This window comes from Pterocles gutturalis, unplaced genomic scaffold, assembly GCF_000699245.1.
Source record: "Pterocles gutturalis isolate BGI_N339 unplaced genomic scaffold, ASM69924v1 scaffold50010, whole genome shotgun sequence".
NCBI classification, from domain to species: Eukaryota; Metazoa; Chordata; class Aves; order Pterocliformes; family Pteroclidae; genus Pterocles; species Pterocles gutturalis.
The window spans coordinates 30207-40301 of NW_010147734.1; positions in this window are offsets into that span (position 1 = coordinate 30207).

Genomic DNA, 10095 nt, shown 5'->3' on the forward strand with positions numbered 1-10095 from the left:
TTGGTAGGTGGCAGCACTTTTCTATAGGGAAGGGAAAAAATTAGATTTTTCTTGGCTTAGTGGACGTCAGTGTAGAATTCCTTAAACAGAAGTTGTCAGCTTGAAGCATTTTAAAATAGCTGAATTGAGATGGGGACCTCCAAGGTACAGAAATGGAGTTTTATCTTTAAGTTACGAAGAGAGTTCTGACTACATGTTAAGGCTCTGTTCAGTCACCCAGTGTCTCTTGTTTAAGGCACTAACACGACTGTCAGAGTTTAGGGCACTAATAGTCTCACATTAGCTTCTGTTAGCAAACAAGGCCAAGTTACTTGTTATTTCTACAAAGTCTGTAGTTCTCGGCCCACATGTGCCAACAGCCATCTGATCCTTTTTAGAATTAAAGTGGTAGTGAAAATTATAGGCAGCTTAGCTAAACAAGTGAATATTTCAATGCAATTCTTCTACGTGTCTGGAGAACCTCACTGGATCACTTGCATAGTATCTTCTTGCCTTGAGCGGCAGGGAATGGGTATCAGAGCCAACACCTGTCAAAGAAGTGAGTGCTTACACAAACCACTGTAAGCCCAAGTAACACAAGACAGCAGGAAGCAATGTGGTGCTGCTGAACATCGTTGTGACCTGGTGTTATGAGACAGAGGCCCCCTTCTGATGGGTGACCCAAGGGCTCTCAGAGCAGCTGGTGCATGCAATGTTTCTGAGGCACAGCCCACTCCCTCCTGTCCCTGTAGCAGCACAGCTGAGCCATCCTGTAACACCAGGGCCTGTGATCGGGGTTAGCGTACAATGTAGAGAAGTACTGGGCTCAGGGGAGGCATCAGCTTCTGACTTGTTTCTGTGCAGCTGGGCTGCCAGCCCTGGGAGATGTCTTTAGTGCTGCTTCTGCTAAGTACAGCAGTTGCTGGTGGCTGGCATCAGCCATGTTTTAAAGGTATTCTAGTATCTGCTCTGCACCAGCTGAGGAGAGTCTCGGTTACACTGAGTATGAGGTATTTCAGTGTATATACAGTGAATGTCTTATTTGTGTGTGTGTGTATACCTATGAACATGATGGTATCTTATTTTCACTACAATAAAAATTATTTCCAAAATATTCTTTCTATAAAATTAATGTAGAGACTATGAGTTTGATATGAAGAGAGAAGGTATCTCAGCCATGACAACTGGTGCATGTAGGATCACAAAGTTTGGTGTGTTTTTTTTTTTTTTTTAAAGAGTTGGCTAAGCTGTTAAGCTCTGTTGCTAGCAAAAGTGCCAAATGTAGTTCATTATCACTTGCAAGGTTATGTTCAGAAAATTCATGCCGGAAAGCACCTAATTTGCTATCAGTTAAGCTCTTTGCCCGTTTTGAAGATGTTTTGGTGCTAATCAAAGAGCTGAAACATGTCGTTACTTAGGTGATCTTGAAGTCTTAAAAACAAAAACAAACACCCCCCCCCCCTTCAACCCTCTTCCTCTAAACTGTTTGATGATGCATCTTACAACACACTAAGAAGGACTTAATGAACTTACTTTCTCTGACACTTTCCCAATCTGAGGCAGAGAAAAAGAACTCTAAATATCCTAACAAAAAAACCCCAAAACACCAAACCAGCTCTTTGTACACATCTACCAGTACTTGGTATTAGTTAACATGCAGTTTTTCACTTGCTAAAAGGGCAGGTTTGAATGACTTGGCTTGATTTAAGACCATGAACAGAAGCAGTTATTGTTACTTAACGCTGACAGGTCTATCAACTTCTGTGGCCTCCCCTAAAGACTTGAAAACACAGATGAAAAGGAGGCCCTGCATGACACTGTGGATTGCCGCTTTAACAGAGGATCTTAAATGTACAACAACCCATTTTGGTCCACAGTGCCATGAACTGCAAAAACCACTGGGTGTAAGTTCTGTCTATACTATTTTTGGGGACTCTCAAGGCGTTCCCTTCTACACCTCAAGGCACCAGTCCACAGTGGTTGAGTTCTACCATGGCTGGAAATTCAGAGAACAGGGATTCAGAGCTGCAAGACTGATAGTATTTCAGGAACTGCATGCTTGCCCTTTTTTTAGCAAAGGACAGAGCCTTGCCCAGCAAAACAATACTCAGTTACTCCATATCTTTCAGCTAGTCTTTTATGGTCCAGTCTATGGACTTTATGGATCACTACATAAAAAGTTGATCCCAGAAAACAGATTTCTTCAGGTCCTCAGAGATATCTGTAAGTACAATTTCCCCCTATCTTCTCCAAAACAAGGAAGCATGGATAAAGTTTAGATTTTTAAGAACATACAGCTTAATTGCTAAAATGGAAAAAGCCTTTAACAGACCTGCTGGAATTGGTCCTTGTTTTGAAAGGCTGCAAAAGGAGCATGAGAAGACTCTGAGCACTCTTCCACATGGAATCTGTTAACAGCAGGCGTGCTAAGGGGCTAGAGCTCCAGCACACAGAGAGTCATCTCATCCTATTAAAACACAAAGCAAAAATATTCACCAGCACCAATTCATCTATCTATCTGTAAGCACTACAGGACAGACACAGACTAACTTTGTACAGCATATGAAATGTGGCGGGGCATTGTTAAAATTTAAATATTATCAGAAAGCACACAACAATTTCATGGCACTTTGTTTACTTGGAGTGTACTATAGCACCAGCATTTCTGTCTTATCTTTCCACTACTTGGTCCAGTTTGGGAACAGATGCTTTATGTTCTACATAGCATCCATCCATATGCTTCGGTCTCTCAACTGAAAAAAAAATAAAAAATCCAAAGCTATTTCTGGGCTAAGAAAGGGAATTTTTTCATTTGTCAGTCCAAGTGGGGAAGTTTTGTTTTTGCCACATTCAACACTAGTCGGCTCTGCTACTCCAGATTATTAATGACTCTGAGGAATTTTATTTGAATTCCTGTCCTCTTGGACTCTCACCCATGCTGCCTCTCACCCTCCCTGCTGGGTCACCCACTGCACTTAGCACGCTCACTGCAGTCACCTCTCTTAGAAGATAACAGCAGCTTGCAGGACTAAAATGACAGCTTGCCTGAGGTGCTGCAGCAGTTCAGAAGGAGACAGCTGAACACCACCTCAAAACCTCTGCTTTTAGTTTTCCTCTGTTTCCAATTCAACACAAACCCAGATTTTGACTCATTTGTTTCAGGATGAAAAACACTCTCAGTACTGGAATTTTTTGGGACACGTGCCAATATATTATTTTTTAAAAAATCAATTCTACCATCAGCATATCTAAGGACTATGTTTATGTATTAAATATATAAGTTGAGTGAGAAACACTTAAAGCCTGACCTTTTATAAGGGGACTCTCCCCCCCCCCACTAGCTCTCATTTTTACAACCAAAACAACAAAAAATACTATCTCTCTTGAATTGTTGGACATTGAAATGTTATTCAAAAGTCTCATATTAAACACAAATCAGAGTTAGTGTTAACTGGAGTTGCAATTGCAACTCCACAGCTGATTACCAGATGGGGAAACTATGCCTTTCTGGAAAGGCTGACATAGCCTGAACAGAAATGAAAGCAGGATCAATAATGGATATGGCCATACATCAAAACTTTATACAGTAATGTGGGCATGTGGCTGGATAAAAGAGGGCAAGGGAAGAGGCAGACTCTCAGTGGTGAGTGAAAGACCTCCATCTACTCACAGAAGACACCTACAAGGAAATTCACTTAGCTCCAACTAAAGAGGATTACATGGTTATTAAATTATCTCTCATTCCATAAAGGGAGAGGGATGCAAAGCACTTCTAGCAGCAGCGCAGCGCTCAAGTCTCCTAGCATGACCTACAGGTAACTGCTGGCTGCAGTTCAGTGTTCACAGTTACAGTTATCTGCTCAGTAAGGGAGTGTCTGTTCTTACCATCCCTATTTTCTGATGGGAAGATCAGAGGGTTTTGATCCACAAAAATGCTTTATACAGTTCTCTGGTAAAATAGAGACTGTTGCACAGCTTTTACTTTTCTTTTGTTATTTATTTAAGGTTTTGATTTAAAAAACAGACCAAAACCAACAACAACAAAATAAGCAGAAAAACCTTCCCACGCTTATTTTTTTTAAGAGTTTGCTTTCTACCTGCCCCTCTTAGGCATGGATGGAAACCCACAGCCATGGTAGGAAGGCAGGGTAGTTCTATAGAGCTCCTCCACAAATTCTCACTTAGCCCTTCTCCCCACCACACCAGATTTTATAATGTCAGCTCATGCGTACCTGCTTTAAAAACATCAAACAAAGGAAGAAACCCCACACTGAAATATCCTCCCAAGGCTTGCAGTAAATGTGACTGGGAGCATCATACATTCAGAGATTGACCTTTCAAGAGAGTCTAACCTTTTGCATTATGCATATAGTTCCTGATGGGATGTCACGTCTAACACAACACTGAGTACATCAAGCTAACAGAAAGCAAAACCAGTGGGTAGATGACTTAAGAGTAAGGCTGACGGTAAGTATTTTGGGCCCATCTCTCAGTACACCACGTGACTCCACTGACATTTTTCAAAGGGCAAAGCACTTGCCTGCCAAGAAAAAAATAAATGGAAATTGCTGCTAAGACATTTGAAGCAGAGAACGAGTCCACAGTTTGCGGGCAGCATAAGCCGGTCTCCAAAGAGGGATCATTTAGCCTGGAAAGAAGGATGTTAGAAGCAATAAAGTAAATGAACAGGTTATTATTTTTTAGGGTTTTCTTCTATGTAAGGAAGAGGAGAAACATCCCATAATCGCTCTGGTTTGATATACATTCAAGTCAATAAGCTGCTCCTGCTTTGTGGAGGGAAGGGCAGAACTCTGACCATTTTGCCCAGTCGGGCCGTCTGCATCCTGTAGCTGCCACATCCAGAGCTAAGCAGGAAGGAAGGATTAACTACAGCATATATATCTAGCAAAGGAGGTTAATTAGAAAATTTTACTTCTGAACTATTACAGAAGCATGTGTGTGGCCAATATAGCTGAGGTTCTGCAGTTTTGCTGCTCAGCACCTATTTGAGAACAGTCTTGTATCAAGTACCCTCAGCTGTCTGTGAACTAACTTGTAAACCATCAACCTTTCCTCTCCAGATGGAGCATTGCAAAGTGTTCCACATCATGATATAAAAACTTGATTAGCTGTGCTGACCAGTATGTTCCATAAACATATAACAAAACTTCCCACTGTTAATTATTTGTGTGCAAAAAGCAGATGACTTTATAACATGAAAAACTTGAGCTGGAAGATCGTGGGGAAAAAAACCAAGAAAACCCAGCAAAAATAGGAGAGCTATTTAGCCCTGTAATACAGAAAACAAAATATATTAGTTCTTCAACCCTCATGTGAATCTCTCATTAATATTTTTTAAAGCATCTCTAGTTAACTATGCCTCTTGAAGTACAATGTCAAAATGGTCATGCACAGTCCCCTTGCTGCTCTGAGAAACCTCAAATCTAGAAACTGCTCTGCATCTGTGTGAATGGGATCCTACTTCAGGATGCTTTTGGGGGTGAGAATAAGGGACAAAAGAAGGGGACAAAAAATAAAAAAAGGACAAAAGACAAAGCTTGGCTACAGTCTGGGTCAGCAACAAGAAGTCAGAAACAAAAGTCTAAGTGAAACTGTAGGCATAGGTGCACTGCAACTGAAAGTAAGCAATCCCATCCACCTGTGGCTTTAAGGGCTCTCACTAAGGGCAGGACAAAGGCCAGATGTATTGTCACAATAGGAGTGAATTCCTTGAGTTTTGGAGGAAGCCTAGAGGGACATTTCCACTGCATGACAGGAGGCACTCTAGGAAATACTCCTTTCAACTTTGTGTCTGCTTGGTATGTGCACTAAAACATCTGCTCTGTTTTTCCACACACAAAGCATGGTAAAACCAGAGTTAAAAATCTAACCTCTGAAATGAACTATAAAATGAACTAGAGCCAAGGCAAAGAATACCTTCAAACTGTGGGAGGAAGGGCTGAGGCAAAGAGCACTCACTAGTGTCAAAACTCACAATTTGAAATCTCTCTACCTTTCCACATTTTTTCCACTAACACATAAAGAAAAAGCAAACACTGTGTCATTTTTTTCCCCCCAACGTAGGCTGTCCTTCCTTAACTTCCCAGATGAACTTTTCTATTTTTATTATCCTTTATCCATAATTACTGCATGCTCAGACTCCTACTGCCAAACTCTAAACCTGCATGTCACTATGGCAAAACTTTATCGCTAGCAGCTTCCAGATACCACTCTGACTCTAAACTTTCTTTATTCAGAGGCTGAGAACAGAATGTCCTCCTATCAATCCAGTCATGTCTTCACTTTCAATCTTTCTGTAATAAAATATTGCAAGAGCTTTTTCTAAAGCAGGTGTAGTGGTTTCTGTTTTGTTTTTAAAATAAAAATGCAGCAGAGGATCTCACTAAGACACAGGATTGTTTCATTAATAGCTATTTAAGATGCCAGAGGTATAAAGCCTTTCTCATATTCATTCCAATTCAAGGGCATGGCTGCCAGTCTGCACCTCTATACCTGCTGATGTCGGGTAGAGACACTACACTTCCTCCACTTTTTATGGTACCAGAAGGTGACCAAATAGCCATGTCTGGAGTCTCATTCTCCATCCCAAGAAGCAAGAAGAGATGTATCAGCCTACTCTAGTTACAAGGTTATTGGTTGACTCCAGCTGACTAAATCTCTTTTGCAGCTGCCTTCAAAATACCATATGGACATACGTGGTTCTCCTGAGCATCACCAAGAAAGCCAAAAGCAATCATAGCCTGCCAAGCAACTGTCAGCTCAGTAAAGTTGCCATATAATATGTGGACCACAAACAGTCACCATCACGCTAGAAGGGAAGACTATTAGCTTAGCTTGAATTCAGGCCAATGGTCTAAGGGTAGCACAGCCTGAAGTTCAGTGTAGGTTAATTTGTCTCTGTGTGTAAGCTACTCTACATGGACTATGAGGCTGTTCAGGCTGCTTCCAGCACTGAGCTAGTGTGTGCATGGCAAAGCTGGCTCCAGGCCTGTGGCACAGGAGCACACAGGACAACACAAGTGATGGCAATTGCTGGTCTGTAAAGTATCATCATCCCACAGCGGCAGCCAGCATCCCTCTCTTCATTGCATCCACATTGACAGCAAGTGTCCTCTCAGCAAGACCCTTATCCATGCCTTTCCACGAGTGGGGAGGCTAAGCCTGGTCCCTCAGCGATTACAGGACAGTTCAGTTTGGCTGAGAAGCTGTATGGTAGCTCTGGCAGGCACTATGTACTTGTGGGTACTTGCTCCAGCCATACTCAGCACTGTGCTGAGTTCTCCAAACAGGGCAGCCTGGAAGGGTGCTGGGCACTGCTCACTGCCCAGGATGGCAACACTGAAATTGCAGCTGCAAAACTGACATTTTCCAGTGTCTCCTGAGCAGATAGAAACACAAAGACAAAAGTGTTCTCTGGTTTCAGGGATCCGAGGACAGCCCTCCTCATACCTTACTATAGAAACTGGTTCAATTACTGACTGCTCTGCAGAAGACATTAACTACTGGTACAGTCTTTGCTTCTTAAAGGAAGACTGAATAAATGCAGTCCTATTCAAAGTGTCAGCATAAGCTTTGACATTTTTTGTGCTTTTAATTATTTACTGAAATCATGCTGGAATACTTAAGCCTATCACTTTTAGTCTGCATCTTGTCAACTTGGATATTGACACATTTCTGAAAAATCTGCTGCAAGGTGTTTCTGAAGATTAAAAGCTTCTGGTTCTGTTTCTTTATACATAAATGGTAGTTACTGACATGTTGTTATAATAGAAAACATTCCTCAGAAGACAGAGCTGTTCAGCCAAACAGCTTTAATGCAAGCACCTACCGTGCAATATCTATACTGAAGCAGAAGCTGTTTCAGTGGTGATACAGTCAAGTTAAACGTATTTCCTCATTATGATCAAATTAAACATGCTTCACTCCTATACTAGAGGCATTGTGTTGCAATCAGGGTGCTTTCTGTGGAAAGCTGGCTGAACATCCCATGCTGGACACTTACCAGCCTGAAGAACATCCAACCATTGAATCCCTAAGCGTGTCGTAGGGCTCCAGAGTTGATCACAGGCCAGTCCCAGAATCTTGAGGTCTACATCAAGTCCTTCAACACTGCTCTTTTCCTTAGCATTTCCCTCCAAAACTACCACCCACTCACACAATCACCAAGGTCCAATCTTTAATATCCTCCCTGGATCATAAATAAACCCTGCTCCCAGAACCTCAGAACAGTCTCATCCCCATCTGGTAGATTCTTGCCAGTAGTGACAATAAACACTGGACATTGTTCACAACAAAACATTTTTTGTAGTAATAATTAGATATTATCCACCACAACACATATCACTTCCCAAGTTATCACACTTATTTGCAGTTTGCCTCTCTGCTGCAGCTGCCAGTAAGAGTTCATATCCACTGGAGACTGCAACCAACTCATTTCACGTAAGCCCCCAACTCGCTATCCAAGGGCAATTAATTTTCTAGCTGGCACTGAATCTCAGGAACACTCACATAAAGAGAACACAAACCCAAATACTCTAAGTTATACTTCATCTGAACATTGTCCACATACATAAGCATGAACATCAATGAAAGAGAGTTGTCAGCACTAAAAGGTGTTGAAAATTATTTTAGGAATAACGAATGCTTCAGGGATTAACAGTACCATATGGTACCCTTCACCTCCAACTTACTGGTACAAATCCAGCTAGAGCAGCATGGATAAAAAGCTTTACCATCTGCAGACTTATTGTTTTATGGAAAATAAACAGGTGTTTGTATCTCACACACACACAAAATCCACCATGATAACTGGAAGCCTTGTTGGCTTTCTTTGTAGAGAGATAGAAGAGGGTTAGAATACTCTTCTCTCCCCCAGCACAGCCAGTCTTTCTGCGTGAGGAGCAAGGACAGCTGAATGCCAAATACTACAACCACCCACTCTCAGAAATTAAAATATGACCTACCATGTTTCCAGCAACAGTTTTTTTCAAGAAATAGGAGGATTTATGGCTTTCAAACTGAAATCTCATCTGCAGCAGGTGTAACAATATTCTCCTCCCTACAAGCTTTATCTTGCTTGTATTCTTTGACCATCACTGCTATGACAGCACTACTATAAAATATTTCACATTTAGCAGCCCTCATATTTCACACTTAGCAGCAGCCTTAACAAGGAAGCCTGAAGTAATCAGCATTTATACCTCAGTGAGTTCATTTCAACATTATCCTTTTCTTATTCAAGAGTACTGTCTGAGTTTGAGTTACACTGTTGGTTTATAAATTTGTTCATAAATTTGTTCTCCTGTTCTCCAATTTCTCCCTATGAGTTAGAAAGAGATTATTAGTATTATTGTACAAAACATGTGAGCAGTTACTATTGGCTTTAAACATAATAGCAACAAGTACATAAATATCCTCTGAGTTTTCTCTTTTCAGTTTATACGGAAAACACTTTTTGTACAGCTGAATGTACTGTCTGTCTAATACATCTTATCTTTGTTAGTGGCATATGGGAGCTTCTCTAAATGACTTGAGACTGGAATAGTCAGAAGATAATTTGTTTGCCTTCCTTAAATCTCTATTTTTATCCTGGAGCAAGTAGAGTTTTTTTGGCTAAGGCTAAATGCAGCTACACTCCCATCACGTAATGACCCAGAGTACAAATCACATCAGAGAAATCTCTTAAGTTTCCTTGGCAAATCTGCACCTGCTGTTTTGCAGCCTCTTAATAAAAAAACCCAGTAAGTATTCTTATTTCATTACCCCACGTACACTTTGAACACTACCGATCAAAGGCATGGGAATGCAGACCAAAGACTTTCTATTATTTCTGCTTTGACTGTTTTATCAGTATGATTAACAGACATCAGGTAAGACAAAGCTAGAAATAACTAAGAGAGATTCGTTAAACCAAAGATCTGCCAGAAACATCATCCTACAAATCATATTTTGTCTTTTCATACACCAGTCATGCTAGCTCCCTGGTCTGACCACCTGCATCTGGATGCACTGTCTAGCAGGACTCCCCAGGAACAATTTTCATGCATCTGCTAGACTTCTCCAGGTATCTGTGGGGCCAGATGGGATCCACCCAAG